We start from the raw sequence: 21348 nt of genomic DNA on the forward strand, positions 1-21348 counted from the left end.
GGGACCTTTTTCCCAATCATGTGTCTCAACCATCTTCTACGGAATGCCGATACGATACTCTCGGTAGTATTTCACATTTTCCAAGTATATCACATAATTTGACATATTATCAAACAATTATCACAAGTATAATATTTCATAATAATTATCATATCATTTAAAAACATTAAAACATTTAAAATAATAACTATGTTACCAACATTTACATATGAACTTACCTCGTGTGCTAAAATGGCTATTTTTACCATTTCGTCCCACCACTTGGTATTTTCCCCATTTTAGCCCTAATTTCAGTTTTCCTTGCTCTATCATTTAAAATATAGTCTAATTAGGACTCACATTATTCAAATTGACCCAAAATCATATTTTTGAAAAATTACAATTTTGCCCCTAAACTTTTGCATATTTACACTTTTGCCCCAAAGCTCGTAAATTAAAATTCAGCCTATTTTCTTATGTTTTATGACATGCTGATCATTTTTCCTTCTATGGCAACATCAAATTCTCACTCTAACATGTACTTATGACTATTAGGTATTTTTACCGATTAAGCCCTTTTGCTCGCTTTTCACTTAAAACCGAGTAGCATAAGTTGTCTAACATAATTTAAAACCTCATATTCTATCATAAAACACCAAAATACACAAATTTCACCTATGGGTATTTTTCCAAATATAAACCCTAGGTTAAATTATTGCTAGCATAAGCTAAATCGAGCTAGGGACTCCAAAAACGTAAAAATCATTAAAAACGAGGCTAGAACGGACTTACAATCGAGCTTGGAAGCTTGAAAACCCTATCCATGGTTTCTCCTTGCTATATTCGGCCATGGGGTTGAAGATGAGCAAAATTGGCTTTTAATTTTGTATTTTAATTCATTTTACCCTAAATGACCAAAATGCCCTTACTACTAAACTTTCCAAAATTCCATCCATGTCCAATTTTTGTCCATAGACTTAGAAATTGGTAAAATTACTCTTTAAGGACCTCTAATTAATAATCTAATTCAATTTTATGCAAAATACTTCTAGAACACAAGTTTTGCAATTTATTCAATTTAGTCCCAAATTTCAAATTAAGCACTTTATGCATAAAATTTCTTCACGAAATTTTCACACAATCATGCAATCATATCATAGACCTTAAAATAATCATAAAATAATTATTTCTATCTCGGATTTTGTGGTCACGAAACCACTATTCCGACTAGGCCCAAAATCGGGATATTACAAATCTCCCCTTCGGATTTTCGTCCCCGAAAATCTTACCGTAAAAGTGGTCTTCACTTTTAATCTCATATTTGGTGTCAAGAACTTGCACTTAGACTGTACCTCCAATACATCTCTTCAATTTCTCATATGATCTAAAAGCTTACAGTCTCAACTCTCAACTGTTCTTAAATTTTCAACCCTTCTCAATTTCCCATGATATCATGACATAAAACCCGGATCTCAACTTGATTTAATGGAGACCGGAATTCCAAGAAATCCGACAATCAAAGAGACTCAAATTCCATGAATCGATGAGTAGGAATTCATTCAATACAGATGTGATTTATAGATCTCGCCAAACATTTAACAATAAGATACATCACATTTTCCTCTTTCCGCCATAGAAATAATTCTGATATGGCCTCAAGAATAATCCTTCTCATTTCCATCCCAATATCAACATTGACAAGGATAATTTTGATAGATCCCAATGCTCGGCTTTAACCCCTTTAACAACTCCGATTTTATGTAACATCGGATGCTCTAAACTATCACATTACCTCACTGTCTTGAAACACATCACAATTCATACAACAATACATTCTTGAAAGTCGAAGTCATTGCTCAATGTAGATCGGTCTAGTTCAGACGCTTTGTTACCAATATTCTCATCTATCCGAACTCATCAACATGTAATAAACTTTTCAGCTTTCACAAGATGGAAACCTTATCATTCAGAGTGACTTAAACTAATATTCAACTCTTTCTAATAAATATAGACTTCTCGTTCAAACTATTTACTCTTTGATCTGTACAAAATGAAATTCTATTATCAAACTTGGGAAAAATAATCCTGACATAATTGTCACATGAAATCTTTCAAATAAATAATTTACCATACCGACTAAAACTCGCGCTTTTATCACCTATGCCTTTACTGATGTCAAATCCTTACATAGAAATTAGAAAAATCCCAATACTAAAATCACCACATTACCAAGATCAAATTAGAAGTATAGTCATATTTGACATGATTATCACGAAATGAAGAACGACTTGAACATGAGTCATAATTGACAAATTATGGAACAAAGATAACAAGAAAACCGAATAAAGAAATCCAAGATAGAGAAACCCAGAATAAAGAAATCCAGAATAAAGAGATCCAGGATTAAGAAACCCAAGATACGATACTATGCCGGAGAATCGAAAACCAAATTCATAGAGAAAATACAGAATACCCTGATAATTTTTCAAAGAAAGAAAGTCCAAAAGAAAACATCATTTAATCCCACTGAAATCAAATATAACAAGATCAATATATCTTCCCATACATATATATTAGATGAAGCATCAAGTAGAAGAAACAGAATCATAATATCATACGTATTCTCTCATCAATTCTTATCAGACGAAATGAAATAGAATACCCGATAAAATAAAGCAATATAAATTATAAACCAATTGACTACCAATGCTTTCATCCAACACCGAATTAGAAGACATTCCCATATAACAAGAATTTCTTCGAAGATCAATAGCCATAGAAATATTTCGAGAACGAGTGAACACATAGAACATCTCAAAAGAGATCGCTAAATCATGTCCGGTCATAATCGTCACACTCAGATAATTCACATTTGAAATATCATTTCCCCAACTAGTTCTGCCGTCACAAATTTTATATTAAACCATTCACTAAAAAGGCCAATTCGAATAAATTTCGATTTACACTTTTCTCGACCTTGCACTTGAGTAATTCGATTTACCAAGGAGAATTCCTTTTCTAATCGGACAATGCATAATTCCAATAATCTTTATATCAATCGGATACTTTCGCTCGACTTTACTTATCAGCTCATTTTCAATCTCGAATCATACTTATAATTATTCTATCAACGAACTCTTTGGGTTTTCAACAGAAACTTATTCAATACAAATCTCATGAAATTCCATTATAAGTACCACTTTGGTAAGGGGAGGGTTGTAGGACCTCCGACTCGACTTTCTTATACATACACATATGACACAACTTCCATCATCATAGTAACATCATCAAAATCATGTCATTCATTCATGTTGGCTTACACCAATTTTCCTATTGTCCCATTTAGACAATATACTTATGCATACATTCTATGTTTTCTAGATGACTTTACTTATCCATTCATTTAATTAAATTAATTCATGCTCATGACATTATATAAGGCCAAACAAACATAAATATTTGCATCACAATCACAACTTTCATTTCGTGCATCATCATGTACATATCATTACAATCATACAATTCAGGTCCAACAATTTAACATAGATAAGTTCATTTCATTATAATCCTTTATCTCATAAAAAATTGTATATCATTAACATTCATCAACATTCAACGTCCAATCAAGACAAGGACATTTTCATCCGTATTATGATATTATGACCTTTATTCATACCTCTACTACTTTTTATTTATTCCGTTCATCTTATCAAGTAAGCTACATACACTACATCGTATGAGCATTAAGCAAATATGGATATTTATCACAACATGAACTTTCATCTCACATATTATCACATATGTATCATAAACTTTTATTCGTACTTTTTGAACCGAGACTTATCATAATCATAATTTTACTCAAATATCTTCACATAACATTGAACATGGTCGGCACATTTCGGTTGGAGAGTACCTGTCTAAATAAGACGGTACTTATACGCGTCGGAAGACATCACACTATCACGGATCGCTGGCATGTATAGCTAAACTTTTACACATGCTAGGTTAGTCCGAGAACCGACTAAACCTGCTCGATACCACTAAATGTAACACCCGTGCACGAGACCGTTTCAAGTCGAACACGAGGTGTTAACGGACTTAATTCATTAATTAAACAGCTCATACAATTCATTTTAAAATTTCTAGACAAGCTGGCTAACTGCATCACAGTCGCTTTAAAAATCATATCTCGAGTTACGAAACTCAAATCTAATTCCGTAAATTTTTCCTGAAACTAGACTCATATATATATCTACTAATTTTTTCTAGAATTTTTGGTTGGGCCAATTAGTACAGTTTATTAGTTAAAGTCTCCCTGTTTCAGGGTTCAACTACTCTGACCTCTGTGTATTACGAATCAGATATCTCCTGTACAGAGCTTCAATGACTATGCCGTTTATCTCTAATAAAAGTAGACTCAATAAGGAATCTGTACATATAAAGCGTGACTTCTAATTATCTTTGTAAAATTTATGGTGAATTTCCAAATTCAGAACAGGGATCCAGAAATCGCTCTGGCCCTGTTTCACAAAAAATTTAAACATCTCATAAAATATAGCTCATATACTGTTTCGCTTATTCCATATGAAAATAGACTCATCAAGCTTCGATTCCATACTTATTCATTATTTAATTCCATTTCTAGTATTTTTAGTGATTTTTCAAACTCACGTCACTGCTGTTGTCTGAATCTATTTTATGGTAAATTTTACCTATTTCATGGTTTCCATGGATTAGCTAGCAATTTGACATACATAATACCAAATATGATCATGATTAGCCATTCCAATGGCTAATCATTACCAAGCATTTCTATTTCCATACCACTCAATAACCATATCATAAGACCATACATATAAAATGATTATAATGCTATACATGCCATACTCAAAATATACAAGCCATTATGCCAAGATGGTATACGGATAGTGTGAGCGTGCCTCCGACCGCTTCCGATTTCCGAGCTGGCTTGTCAACACTACAAGGAATGAAAAGGAGGAGTAAGCATAAATGCTTAGTAAGCTCACATGCAAATAGCAAGTAACATAACCATATAAGCAAACATAAAACATCATTTGCATAATCATCACCAAGACATTCATATCACCTTTTCATTTATCATCTTACCATATTGTTGTTATATCGAGTTTTCAACCCGAGGGTTAAGTACATACCTGTTCAAAGTATCCATTTCACAACACTTACCAATACGTCCCTTTCATCTTGAGTATTCCTCCATTTGAGTAGAACTTTACCCGCTGAACACATCGGAATATAATTCGGATACATGGATAACTTGCACATAAGTGCCACATATGTAGCCAAGCTACCATGTAACCCGCCCATAAGTGAACTCGGACTCAACTCAACGAGCTCAGGCGTTCGCATCCATAAGTGAACTCGGACTCAACTCAACGAGTTCGGACGCTCGCATCCATAAGTGAACTCGGACTCAACTCAACGAGTTCGGATGCTCAACCATCCTAGTGACATGTCACTTGTATCCTAATCCATTCCTGAGGTTCAACGGGACCTTTTTCCCAATCATGTGTCTCAACCATCTTCTACGGAATGCCGATATGATACTCGGTAGTATTTCACATTTTCCAAGTATATCACATAATTTGACATATTATCAAACAATTATCACAAGTATAATATTTCATAATAATTATCATATCATTTAAAAAACATTAAAACATTTAAAATAATAACTATGTTACCAACATTTACATATGAACTTACCTCGTATGCGAAAATGGCTATTTTTACCATTTCGTCCACCACTTGGTATTTTCCCCATTTTAGCCCGAATTTCAGTTTTCCTTGCTCTATCATTTAAAATATAGTCTAATTAGGACTCACATTATTCAAATTGACCCAAAATCATATTTTGAAAAATTACAATTTTGCCCCTAAACTTTTGCATATTTACACTTTTGCCCCAAAGCTCGTAAATTAAAATTCAGCCTATTTTCTTATGTTTTATGACATGCTGATCATTTTTCCCTTCTATGGCAACATCAAATTCTCACTCTAACATGTACTTATGACTATTAGGTATTTTTTCCGATTAAGCCCTTTTGCTCGTTTTCACTTAAAACCGAGTAGCATAAGTTGTCTAACATAATTTAAAACCTCATATTCTATCATAAAACACCAAAATACACAAATTTCACCTATGGGTATTTTTCCAAATATAAACCCTAGGTTAAATTATTGCTAGCATAAGCTAAATCGAGCTAAGGGACTCCAAAACGTAAAAATCATTAAAACGAGGCTAGAACGGACTTACAATCGAGCTTGGAAGCTTGAAAACCCTATCCATGGTTTCTCCTTGCTATATTCGGCCATGGGGTTGAAGATGAGCAAAATTGGCTTTAATTTTGTATTTTAATTCATTTTACCCTAAATGACCAAAATGCCCTTACTACTAAACTTTCCAAAATTCCATCCATGTCCAATTTTTGTCCATAGACTTAGAAATTGGTAAAATTACTCTTTAAGGACCTCTAATTAATAATCTAATTCAATTTTATGCAAAATACTTCTAGAACACAAGTTTTGCAATTTATTCAATTTAGTCCCAAATTTCAAATTAAGCACTTTATGCATAAAATTTCTTCACGAAATTTTCACACAATCATGCAATCATATCATAGACCTTAAAATAATCATAAAATAATTATTTCTATCTCGGATTTTGTGGTCACGAAACCACTATTCCGACTAGGCCCAAAATCGGATATTACAAATCTCCCCCTTCGTGGATTTTCGCCCCAAAATCTTACCGTAAAAGTGGTCTTCACTTTTAATCTCATATTTGGTGTCAAGAACTTGCACTTAGACCTGCATCTCCAATACATCTCTTCAATTTCTCATATGATCTAAAAGCTTACGCCTCAACTCTCAACCTGTTCTTAAATTTTCAACCCTTCTCAATTTCCCATGATATCATGACATAAAACCCGGATCTCAACTTGATTTAATGGAGACCGAATTCCAAGAAATCCGACAATCAAAGAGACTGAAATTCCATGAATCGATGAGTAGGAATTCATTCAATACTGATGTGATTTATAGATCTCGCCAAACATTTAACAATAAGATACATCACATTTTCCTCTTTCGCCATAGAAATAATTCGATATGGCCTCAAGAATAATCCTTCTCATTTCCATCCCAATATCAACATTGACAAGGATAATTTTGATAGATCCCAATGCTCGGCTTTAACCCTTTAACAACTCCGATTTTATGTAACATCGGATGCTCTAAACTATCACATTACCTCACCGTCTTGAAACACATCACAATTCATACAACAATACATTATTGAAAGTCGAAGTCATTGCTCAATGTAGATCGGTCTAGTTCGGACGCCTGTTACCAATATTCTCATCTATCCGAACTCGTCAACATGTAATAAACTTTTCAGCTTTCACAAGATGGAAACCTTATCATTCGTAGTGACTTAAACTAATATTCAACTCTTTCTAATAAATATAGACTTCTCGTTCAAACTATTTACTCTTTGATCTGCACAAAATGAAATTCTATTATCAAACTTGGGAAAAATAATCCCGACATAATTGTCACATGAAATCTTTCAAATAAATAATTTACCATACCGACTAAAACTCGCGCTTTTATCACCTATGCCTTTACCGATGTCAAATCCTTACATAGAAATTAGAAAAATCCCAATACTAAAATCACCACATTACCAAGATCAAATTAGAAGTATAGTCATATTTGACATGATTATCACGAATGAAGAACGATTGAACATGAGTCATAATTGACAAATTATGGAACAAAGATAACAAGAAAACCGAATAAAGAAATCCAAGATAGAGAAACCCGAATAAAGAAATCCGAATAAAGAGATCCGGATTAAGAAACCCAAGATACGATACTATGCCGGAGAATCGAAAACCAAATTCATAGAGAAAATACAGAATACCCTGATAATTTTTCAAAGAAAGAAAGTCCAAAAGAAAACATCATTTAATCCCATTGAAATCAAATATAACAAGATCAATATATCTTCCCATACATATATATTAGATGAAGCATCAAGTAGAAGAAACAGAATCATAATATCATACGTATTCTCTCATCAATTCTTATCGAATTTAAATGAAATAGAATACCCGATAAAATAAAGCAATATAAATTATAAACCATCAGACTACCAATGCTTTCATCCAACACCGAATTAGAAGACATTCCCATATAACAAGAATTTCTTCGTAAGATCAATAGCCATAGAAATATTTACGAGAACGGGTGAACACATAGAACATCTCAAAAGAGATCGCTAAATCTGTCCAGGTCATAATGTCACACTCGGATAATTCACATTTGAAATATCATTTCCCCAACTAGTTCTCGTCACAAATTTTATATTAAACCATTCACTAAAAAGGCCAATTCGAATAAATTTCGATTTACACTTTTCTCGACCTTGCACTTGAGTAATTCGATTTACCAAGGAGAATTCCTTTTCTAACTCGGACAATGGCATAATTCCAATAATCTTTATATCAATCGATACTTTCGGCTCGACTTTACTTATCAGCTCATTTTCAATCTCGAGTCATACTTATAATTATTCTATCACCGAACTCTTTGGGTTTTCAACAGAAACTTATTCAATACAAATCTCATGAAATTCCATTATAAGTACCACTTTGGTAAGGGGAGGGTTGTAGGACCTCGACTCGACTTTCTTATACATACACATATGACACAACTTCCATCATCATAGTAACATCATCAAAATCATGTCATTCATTCATGTTGGCTTACACCAATTTTCCTATTGTCCCATTTAGACAATATACTTATGCATACATTCTATGTTTTCTAGACAGCTTTACTTATCCATTCATTTAATTAAATTAATTCATGCTCATGACATTATATAAGGCCAAACAAACATAAATATTTGCATCACAATCACAACTTTCATTTCGTGCATCATCATGTACATATCATTACAATCATACAATTCACCCAACAATTTAACATAGATAAGTTCATTTCATTATAATCCTTTATCTCATAAAAAAATTGTATATCATTAACATTCATCAACATTCAACGTCCAATCAAGACAAGGACATTTTCATCCGTATTATGATATTATGACCTTTATTCATACCTCTACTACTTTTTATTTATTCCGTTCATCTTATCAAGTAAGCTACATACACTACATCGTATGAGCATTAAGCAAATATGGATATTTATCACAACATGAACTTTCATCTCACATATTATCACATATGTATCATAAACTTTTATTCGTACTTTTTTGAACCGAGACTTATCATAATCATAATTTTACTCAAATATCTTCACATAACATTGAACATGGTCGGCACATTTCGGTTGGAGAGTACCTGCCTAAATAAGACTAGTACTTATACGCGTCGGAAGACATCACACTATCACGGATCGATGGCATGTATAGCTAAACTTTTACACATGCTAGGTTAGTCCGAGAACCGACTAAACCTGCTCTGATACCACTAAATGTAACACCCGTGCACTGAGACCGTTTCCGAAGTCGAACACGAGGTGTTAACGGACTTAATTCATTAATTAAACAGCTCATACAATTCATTTTAAAATTTCTAGACAAGCTGGCTAACTGCATCACAGTCGCTTTAAAAATCATATCTCGAGTTACGAAACTCGAAATCTAATTCCGTAAATTTTTCCTGAAACTAGACTCATATATATATCTACTAATTTTTTTCTAGAATTTTTGGTTGGGCCAATTAGTACAGTTTATTAGTTAAAGTCTCCCCTGTTTCAGGGTTCAACTACTCTGACCTCTGTGTATTACGAATCAGATATCTCCCTGTACAGAGCTTCAATGACTATGCCGTTTATCTCTAATAAAAGTAGACTCAATAAGGAATCTGTACATATAAAGCGTGACTTCTAATTATCTTTGTAAAATTTATGGTGAATTTCCAAATTCAGAACAGGGATCCAGAAATCGCTCTGGCCCTGTTTCACAAAAATTTAAACATCTCATAAAATATAGCTCATATACCTGTTTCGCTTATTCCATATGAAAATAGACTCATCAAGCTTCGATTCCATAACTTATTCATTATTTAATTCCATTTCTAGTATTTTTAGTGATTTTTCAAACTCACGTCACTGCTGTTGTCTGAATCTATTTTATGGTAAATTTTACCTATTTCATGGTTTCCATGGATTAGCTAGCAATTTGACATACATAATACCAAATATGATCATGATTAGCCATTCCAATGGCTAATCATTACCAAGCATTTCTATTTCCATACCACTCAATAACCATATCATAAGACCATACATATAAAATGATTATAATGCTATACATGCCATACTCAAAATATACAAGCCATTATGCCAAGATGGTATACGGATAGTGTGAGCGTGCCTCCGACCGCTTCCGATTTCCGAGCTGGCTTGTCAACACTACAAGGAATGAAAAGGAGGAGTAAGCATAAATGCTTAGTAAGCTCACATGCAAATAGCAAGTAACATAACCATATAAGCAAACATAAAACATCATTTGCATAATCATCACCAAGACATTCATATCACCTTTTCATTTATCATCTTACCATATTGTTGTTATATCGAGTTTTCAACCCGAGGGTTAAGTACATACCTGTTCAAAGTATCCATTTCACAACACTTACCAATACGTCCCTTTCATCTTGAGTATTCCTCCATTTGAGTAGAACTTTACCCGTTGAACACATCGAATATAATTCGGATACATGGATAACTTGCACATAAGTGCCACATATGTAGCCAAGCTACCATGTAACCCGCCCATAAGTGAACTCGGACTCAACTCAACGAGCTCAGCGTTCGCATCCATAAGTGAACTCTGACTCAACTCAACGAGTTCGGACGTCGCATCCATAAGTGAACTCGGACTCAACTCAACGAGTTCGGATGCTCAACCATCCTAGTGACATGTCACTTGTATCCTAATCCATTCCTGAGGTTCAACGGACCTTTTCCCAATCATGTGTCTCAACCATCTTCTACGGAATGCCGATACGATACTCGGTAGTATTTCACATTTTCCAAGTATATCACATAATTTGACATATTATCAAACAATTATCACAAGTATAATATTTCATAATAATTATCATATCATTTAAAAACATTAAAACATTTAAAATAATAACTATGTTACCAACATTTACATATGAACTTACCTCGTATGCTAAAATGGCTATTTTTACCATTTCGTCCACCACTTGGTATTTTCCCATTTTAGCCCGAATTTCAGTTTTCCTTGCTCTATCATTTAAAATATAGTCTAATTAGGACTCACATTATTCAAATTGACCCAAAATCATATTTTTGAAAAATTACAATTTTGCCCCTAAACTTTTGCATATTTACACTTTTGCCCCAAAGCTCGTAAATTAAAATTCAGCCTATTTTCTTATGTTTTATGACATGCTGATCATTTTTCCTTCTATGGCAACATCAAATTCTCACTCTAACATGTACTTATGACTATTAGGTATTTTTACCGATTAAGCCCTTTTGCTCGTTTTCACTTAAAACCGAGTAGCATAAGTTGTCTAACATAATTTAAAACCTCATATTCTATCATAAAACACCAAAATACACAAATTTCACCTATGGGTATTTTTCCAAATATAAACCCTAGGTTAAATTATTGCTAGCATAAGCTAAATCGAGCTACGGGACTCCAAAAACGTAAAATCATTAAAACGAGGCTAGAACGGACTTACAATCGAGCTTGGAAGCTTGAAAACCCTATCCATGGTTTCTCCTTGCTATATTCGGCCATGGGGTTGAAGATGAGCAAAATTGGCTTTTAATTTTGTATTTTAATTCATTTTACCCTAAATGACCAAAATGCCCTTACTACTAAACTTTCCAAAATTCCATCCATGTCCAATTTTGTCCATAGACTTAGAAATTGGTAAAATTACTCTTTAAGGACCTCTAATTAATAATCTAATTCAATTTTATGCAAAATACTTCTAGAACACAAGTTTTGCAATTTATTCAATTTAGTCCCAAATTTCAAATTAAGCACTTTATGCATAAAATTTCTTCACGAAATTTTCACACAATCATGCAATCATATCATAGACCTTAAAATAATCATAAAATAATTATTTCTATCTCGGATTTTGTGGTCACGAAACCACTATTCCGACTAGGCCCAAAATCGGGATATTACAAATCTCCCCTTGAGGATTTTCGTCCCGAAAATCTTACCGAAAAAGTGGTCTTCACTTTTAATCTCATATTTGGTGTCAAGAACTTGCACTTAGACTGTACCTCCAATACATCTCTTCAATTTCTCATATGATCTAAAAGCTTACACTCTCAACTGTTCTTAAATTTTCAACCCTTCTCAATTTCCCATGATATCATGACATAAAACCCGGATCTCAACTTGATTTAATGGAGACCGGAATTCCAAGAAATCCGACAATCAAAGAGACCTGAAATTCCATGAATCTGATGAGTAGGAATTCATTCAATACAGATGTGATTTATAGATCTCGCCAAACATTTAACAATAAGATACATCACATTTTCCTCTTTCCGCCATAGAAATAATTCTGATATGGCCTCAAGAATAATCCTTCTCATTTCCATCCCAATATCAACATTGACAAGGATAATTTTGATAGATCCCAATGCTCGGCTTTAACCCCTTTAACAACTCCGATTTTATGTAACATCGGATGCTCTAAACTATCACATTACCTCACTGTCTTGAAACACATCACAATTCATACAACAATACATTACTGAAAGTCAGGAAGTCATTGCTCAATGTAGACTGGTCTAGTTCAGACGCTTCGGTTACCAATATTCTCATCTATCCGAACTCTGTCAACATGTAATAAACTTTTCAGCTTTCACAAGATGGAAACCTTATCATTCGTAGTGACTTAAACTAATATTCAACTCTTTCTAATAAATATAGACTTCTCGTTCAAACTATTTACTCTTTGATCTGTACAAAATGAAATTCTATTATCAAACTTGGGAAAATAATCCCGACATAATTGTCACATGAAATCTTTCAAATAAATAATTTACCATACCGACTAAAACTCGCGCTTTTATCACCTATGCCTTTATCGATGTCAAATCCTTACATAGAAATTAGAAAATCCCAATACTAAAATCACCACATTACCAAGATCAAATTAGAAGTATAGTCATATTTGACATGATTATCACGAAAAGAACGTGATTGAACATGAGTCATAATTGACAAATTATGGAACAAAGATAACAAGAAAACCGAATAAAGAAATCCAAGATAGAGAAACCGAATAAAGAAATCCGAATAAAGAGATCCAGGATTAAGAAACCCAAGATACGATACTATGCCGAGAATCGAAAACCAAATTTATAGAGAAAATACGAATACCTCGATAATTTTTCAAAGAAAGAAAGTCCAAAAGAAAACATCATTTAATCCCACCAAATCAAATATAACAAGATCAATATATCTTCCCATACATATATATTAGATGAAGCATCAAGTAGAAGAAAGCAGAATCATAATATCATACGTATTCTCTCATCAATTCTTATCGATTTAAATGAAATAGAATACCCGATAAAATAAAGCAATATAAATTATAAACCAATCAGACTACCAATGCTTTCATCCAACACGAAATTAGAAGACATTCCCATATAACAAGAATTTCTTCAAAAGATCAATAGCCATAGAAATATTTACGAGAACGGGTGAACACATAGAACATCTCAAAAGAGATCGCTAAATCTGTCCTATCATAATCACACACTCGGATAATTCACATTTGAAATATCATTTCCCCAACTAGTTCTCCGTCACAAATTTTATATTAAACCATTCACTAAAAAGGCCAATTCGAATAAATTTCGATTTACACTTTTCTCGACCTTGCACTTGAGTAATTCGATTTACCAAGGAGAATTCCTTTTCTAACTGGGACAAAGGCATAATTCCAATAATCTTTATATCAATCGATACTTTCTCGCTCGACTTTACTTATCACTCATTTTCAATCTCGAATCATACTTATAATTATTCTATCACCGAACTCTTTGGGTTTTCAACAGAAACTTATTCAATACAAATCTCATGAAATTCCATTATAAGTACCACTTTGGTAAGGGGGAGGGGTTGTAGGACCTCTGACTCGACTTTCTTATACATACACATATGACACAACTTCCATCATCATAGTAACATCATCAAAATCATGTCATTCATTCATGTTGGCTTACACCAATTTTCCTATTGTCCCATTTAGACAATATACTTATGCATACATTCTATGTTTTCTAGACACTTTACTTATCCATTCATTTAATTAAATTAATTCATGCTCATGACATTATATAAGGCCAAACAAACATAAATATTTGCATCACAATCACAACTTTCATTTCGTGCATCATCATGTACATATCATTACAATCATACAATTCAGTCCAACAATTTAACATAGATAAGTTCATTTCATTATAATCCTTTATCTCATAAAAAATTGTATATCATTAACATTCATCAACATTCAACGTCCAATCAAGACAAGGACATTTTCATCCGTATTATGATATTATGACCTTTATTCATACCTCTACTACTTTTTATTTATTCCGTTCATCTTATCAAGTAAGCTACATACACTACATCGTATGAGCATTAAGCAAATATGGATATTTATCACAACATGAACTTTCATCTCACATATTATCACATATGTATCATAAACTTTTATTCGTACTTTTTGAACCGAGACTTATCATAATCATAATTTTACTCAAATATCTTCACATAACATTGAACATGGTCGGCACACTTTCGGTTGGAGAGTACCTGTCTAAATAAGACGGTACTTATACGCGTCGGAAGACATCACACTATCACGGATCGCTGGCATGTATAGCTAAACTTTTACACATGCTAGGTTAGTCCGAGAACCGACTAAACCTGCTCGATACCACTAAATGTAACACCCGTGCCGAGACCGTTTCAAGTCGAACACGAGGTGTTAACGGACTTAATTCATTAATTAAACAGCTCATACAATTCATTTTAAAATTTCTAGACAAGCTGGCTAACTGCATCACAGTTGCTTTAAAAATCATATCTCGAGTTACGAAACTCAAATCTAATTCCGTAAATTTTTCCTGAAACTAGACTCATATATATATCTACTAATTTTTTCTAGAATTTTTGGTTGGGCCAATTAGTACAGTTTATTAGTTAAAGTCTCCCCTGTTTCAGGGTTCAACTACTCTGACCTCTGTGTATTACGAATCAGATATCTCCTGTACAGAGCTTCAATGACTATGCCGTTTATCTCTAATAAAAGTAGACTCAATAAGGAATCTGTACATATAAAGCGTGACTTCTAATTATCTTTGTAAAATTTATGGTGAATTTCCAAATTCAGAACAGGGGATCCAGAAATCGCTCTGGCCCTGTTTCACAAAAATTTAAACATCTCATAAAATATAGCTCATATACCTGTCTCGCTTATTCCATATGAAAATAGACTCATCAAGCTTCGATTCCATAACTTAATCATTATTTAATTCCATTTCTAGTATTTTTAGTGATTTTTCAAACTCACGTCACTGCTATTGTCTGAATCTATTTTATGGTAAATTTTACCTATTTCATGGTTTCCATGGATTAGCTAGCAATTTGACATACATAATACCAAATATGATCATGATTAGCCATTCCAATGGCTAATCATTACCAAGCATTTCTAGTTCCATACCACTCAATAACCATATCATAAGACCATACATATAAAATGATTATAATGCTATACATGCCATACTCAAAATATACAAGCCATTATGCCAAGATGGTATACGGATAGTGTGAGCGTGCCTCCGACCGCTTCCGATTTCCGAGCTGGCTTGTCAACACTACAAGGAATGAAAAGGAGGAGTAAGCATAAATGCTTAGTAAGCTCACATGCAAATAGCAAGTAACATAACCATATAAGCAAACATAAAACATCATTTGCATAATCATCACCAAGACATTCATATCACCTTTTCATTTATCATCTTACCATATTGTTGTTATATCGAGTTTTCAACCCGAGGGTTAAGTACATACCGTTCAAAGTATCCATTTCACAACACTTACCAATACGTCCCTTTCATCTTGAGTATTCCTCCATTTGAGTAGAACTTTACCCGTTGAACACATCGGAATATAATTCGGATACATGGATAACTTGCACATAAGTGCCACATATGTAGCCAAGCTACCATGTAACCCGCCCATAAGTGAACTCGGACTCAACTCAACGAGCTCAGCGTTCGCATCCATAAGTGAACTCGGACTCAACTCAACGAGTTCGGACGTCGCATCCATAAGTGAACTCGGACTCAACTCAACGAGTTCGGATGCTCAACCATCCTAGTGACATGTCACTTGTATCCTAATCCATTCCCGAGGTTCAACGGACCTTTTTCCCAATCATGTGTCTCAACCATCTTCTACGGAATGCCGATACCGATACTCGGTAGTATTTCACATTTTCCAAGTATATCACATAATTTGACATATTATCAAACAATTATCACAAGTATAATATTTCATAATAATTATCATATCATTTAAAAACATTAAAACATTTAAAATAATAACTATGTTACCAACATTTACATATGAACTTACCTCGTATGCGAAAATGGCTATTTTACCATTTCGTCCACCACTTGGTATTTTCCCCATTTTAGCCCGAATTTCAGTTTTCCTTGCTCTATCATTTAAAATATAGTCTAATTAGGACTCACATTATTCAAATTGACCCAAAATCATATTTTGAAAAATTACAATTTTGCCCTAAACTTTTGCATATTTACACTTTTGCCCCAAAGCTCGTAAATTAAAATTCAGCCTATTTTCTTATGTTTTATGACATGCTGATCATTTTTCCTTCTATGGCAACATCAAATTCTCACTCTAACATGTACTTATGACTATTAGGTATTTTTACCGATTAAGCCCTTTTGCTCGCTTTTCACTTAAAACCGAGTAGCATAAGTTGTCTAACATAATTTAAAACCTCATATTCTATCATAAAACACCAAAATACACAAATTTCACCTATGGGTATTTTTCCAAATATAAACCCTAGGTTAAATTATTGCTAGCATAAGCTAAATCGAGCTCTAGGGACTCCAAAACGTAAAAATCATTAAAAACGAGGCTAGAACGGACTTACAATCGAGCTTGGAAGCTTGAAAACCCTATCCATGGTTTCTCCTTGCTATATTCGGCCATGGGGTTGAAGATGAGCAAAATTGGCTTTTAATTTTGTATTTTAATTCATTTTACCCCTAAATGACCAAAATGCCCTTACTACTAAACTTTCCAAAATTCCATCCATGTCCAATTTTTGTCCATAGACTTAGAAATTGGTAAAATTACTCTTTAAGGACCTCTAATTAATAATCTAATTCAATTTTATGCAAAATACTTCTAGAACACAAGTTTTGCAATTTATTCAATTTAGTCCCAAATTTCAAATTAAGCACTTTATGCATAAAATTTCTTCACGAAATTTTCACACAATCATGCAATCATATCATAGACCTTAAAATAATCATAAAATAATTATTTCTATCTCGGATTTTGTGGTCACGAAACCACTATTCCGACTAGGCCCAAAATCAGGATATTACAGAATTTTCTTATAATAACAGTTATCAGTCTAGTATTAAAATGGCACCGTATGAAGCCTTGTATGGTCCTAAATGTAGAACTCCATCATACTAGACAGAACTCAGTGAGAAAAAGTTACATGGAGTTGACTTGGTTCGAGAGACTGAGGAAAAAGTGAAAGTAATTCGGGACAGTTTGAAAGCAGCCTCTGATAGTCAAAAGTCCTACGCTGATTTGAAGAGAAAAGAAATAGAATTTCAAGTCAGTGACAAAGTATTCTTGAAAGTGTCGCCTTGGAAGAAAGTTCTCCGATTTGGTCGTAAAGGAAAACTGCGTCCACGGTTCATTGGACCGTATGAGATTACAGAAAGAATTGGACCGGTTACATATCAGCTAGTTTTACCACCAGAACTTGATTGGATTCATAATGTTTTTCATGTGTCTATGTTACGATAGTACCGATTTGATCCTTCACATCTTATTTCTCCGATAGAGGTAGACATTCAGCCTGATATGACATATGGTGGAGAACCAATCATAATTTTAGCTAGGGAAATAAAAGAGTTAAGAAACAAAAAGGTAATTTTAGTAAAAGTTCTTTGGCAACGATACAGTATAGAAGAGGCTACTTGGGAACCGGAGGATACTATGAGGAAGCAATACCCGAATATTTTTACTGGTAAGATTTTCGAGGACGAAAATCCCTAAATGGGGAAGAGTTGTAATAGCCCATTTTTCACTAAAATCGGAACTGTGGTTTCGGGACCACAAATCCGATCCAAAAATAAGGTTTATTTTTATTTCATGATATGATTCGTATTATAATAGGCATCTCAGGTGAAAATTTTGATATGAAAATTTCATCGATTAAGTGTTTAATTACGAGAAGGACTAAATCGTGTAAAATGCGAAAGTTGAATTCTAGTAGCTTGAAATTTAAAACTAGAGGTCCTTATATGGTAATTAGACAATTAAAGAAAAGTATGTAGATTCTTGGTGACTCATCCATGGAAATATAGAAAAAGGGCAAGGACTAAATTGGAAATTACAAAATACTTAATTAATTAAAAGATGAAAAGAAAAAATCATCTTATTTTCTCATCATCTTCAACCTAAAAACACATGGAAACCCTAGGAGAGAGAGAGAAGAAACTTTCATGGCCTAATCGGGTAAGTTTTATTATCCTATTTTTAGTAATTTTGATATTTTTTGAAACCGGGATAACTTAATCTCTCTATTTGAGGGATAAACTTGGAAAGTTATCAAAGTATGGAAAATGGGTCAAGGATGTATATGCTAAAAATTAGAAATTTACAGTACAAAATGAAAGGTTGTTGATAGATAAATAACTTTTACAACGTGATTTTTGATTTAAACATGATTTACGGACTAAAATGTAAACTTGTGAAATTGAAGAAAATTTCTGAATTTTTATGAATATATGTGCTGTAAAATTTGTACTGGGATTTTGGTTAGGCTTGGAATAGGGAGTAAATTGCACAAGTTTCATTTTCCCAGCCTAGGGACAAAATCAAAATTTATGGGAAAGTTACCATTTTGCCTAGGACATAAATTGAGTCCATTTAAATATGAAATGTGTGAAATTGATGGTTAAATTCATTTATATAGATCCGAAAAACAATAATTCGAAGCTAGATCGAGGAAAAGCAAAGGTTTTAGATTAGTAGATTTCTAACGCGAACAAGTGTCGAGGTAAATTCGTGTAACTTAATCAGGCATCTAATATGTTTAATTGAATGTTATATTGTGTGGAATGTGACTTACATTGATGTACATTACTTGAATACTATAATAAGAGAATTAATACATGCTTGATATGGTGAAATAGGGGTTAAGTCCCGATTGAATATTGAATTTCGATGAATGTATGCACTTTCCCGAAACGAATAAGGTCCTGCATTTATTGCGGGCAGGATTTAGCTCAGACGAGTAATCCTATCGACCTTGTTTGTAACATTCCAAAATTGGACCTAGTCAGAATAGAGGTTTTGCAACCACAAATCCGACATTAAAATATTTATTTTATGCTTATCATGAGGCCTAAGGTATGAAAATAAGCATGTGTTAAAGTTTCATGAAGAAATTCTAAGTATAAGGTGTCTAATTGAAATTTAAGGACCAAACTGAAAAAATTGCAAAACTTGGGTTCTAGAAGCAATTTGTATGAAATTGCTTTGCATTGTTAATTAGGAGGTCTCAAAGAGTAATTTCCCCAATTTCTAAGTTTTTGGACAAAAATGGGCATGTATGGAAAATTCTGAAAGGTTAGTAAGGAAGGGCATTTTGGTCATTCGGTAATAAAATAAATAAAAAGGGAAAATCAAAGCAAAAATCAGCCATTCTTCATCTTGATGCTGCCAAAATTTACATCTTCTCCATAGCTAGGGTTTTCAACATTTTCAAGCTCAATAGTAAGTGTTCCCTAGCCCCGTTTTTAAGGTTCTTCGTATTTTTGAAATCCTCGTAACATGCTCTATCCATTTCTACCACTATTTCAAGATAGGATTCATGTTATAAATTTGATCCATGCATGAGATGGTTTTCTTTGATGATTTATGGAGGGTTATGAAAGTTAGATGTTAGATAAACATCTTTTGCTAAGTGATTTTCATGAAAACACCTAAAAAAGGGACCTAATTGTAAAAGGCATAAAATATGGGGTAAAAATGTGAAATAGAAGAAAATATGGGTTGGCATAAGCATGAAAACTTTCAGCTAGGCTTGGGTACTCAGGAAATTTCATGCATTTCATTATACGAGCCTAGGGCCTAATTTGTAAAAGTGCGAAAGGTTAGAGGCAAAATGGTTATTTTTCCCTAAGAAGAGTTTTAGGCAAGAAATGAAAAATATGAGGTATTAATAATTTATTTTTATGGATATAAACCCTGATGAATCAATTCCAGAGGTTGACTGTGGAAAACGACAGGATTCGAAGTAATCGAAATACGTAGCCGAAGCAATTACCAGGTAAATTCGCGTAACTCGAATGTAAACTATTTAAATTACATTAAAAATGTATATTCATGTATGCATTGTAGTATTGATATTTGTTTTGAAACAATGCATGATAAATATTGCATTGATAAATGTCCCGACTAAATAAAAGGATATCGGATGGATTCTCTAAACGAATTGACGATAAAAAGGATCTAGCCCGGATGAGTGTTCCTTAGTGGTCGAGCCTCTCGAAGAATAACTGTACTGAAATGGATTTAGCCCGAACAGGTAATCCAATTAGGATCTGAATTTGGCATGGACTGGTAATTCAGATCTGAGCTCATTAGAACATATGTCAATATAAGGGATTTAGCCTGGACTGGTAATCCTGACATTGCTCTGTGAGTTTACATTATGGGGGATTTAGCCTGGATTGGTAATCCCGCTGTAAGAGCGAGGTTCACGAGAGTGCATCCTTAAAATGGTCACTTGCACAATTTGATGGTAAATGGGATATTCATCAAGATTTCGAGAAATTCAGCGGCACTAGAATGAGAATGAGAATGGAAATGCTTGAATTCATGAGCTCATCTAAGACTAATGTTATAATGTATTGATATGAGACTAACTTGATGGTTGAGCACATGTGATAGGAAAATTATACTATGCATGTTGG

This window comes from Gossypium arboreum, chromosome 7 (genome assembly GCF_025698485.1).
Source record: "Gossypium arboreum isolate Shixiya-1 chromosome 7, ASM2569848v2, whole genome shotgun sequence".
Taxonomy (NCBI): domain Eukaryota; kingdom Viridiplantae; phylum Streptophyta; class Magnoliopsida; order Malvales; family Malvaceae; genus Gossypium; species Gossypium arboreum.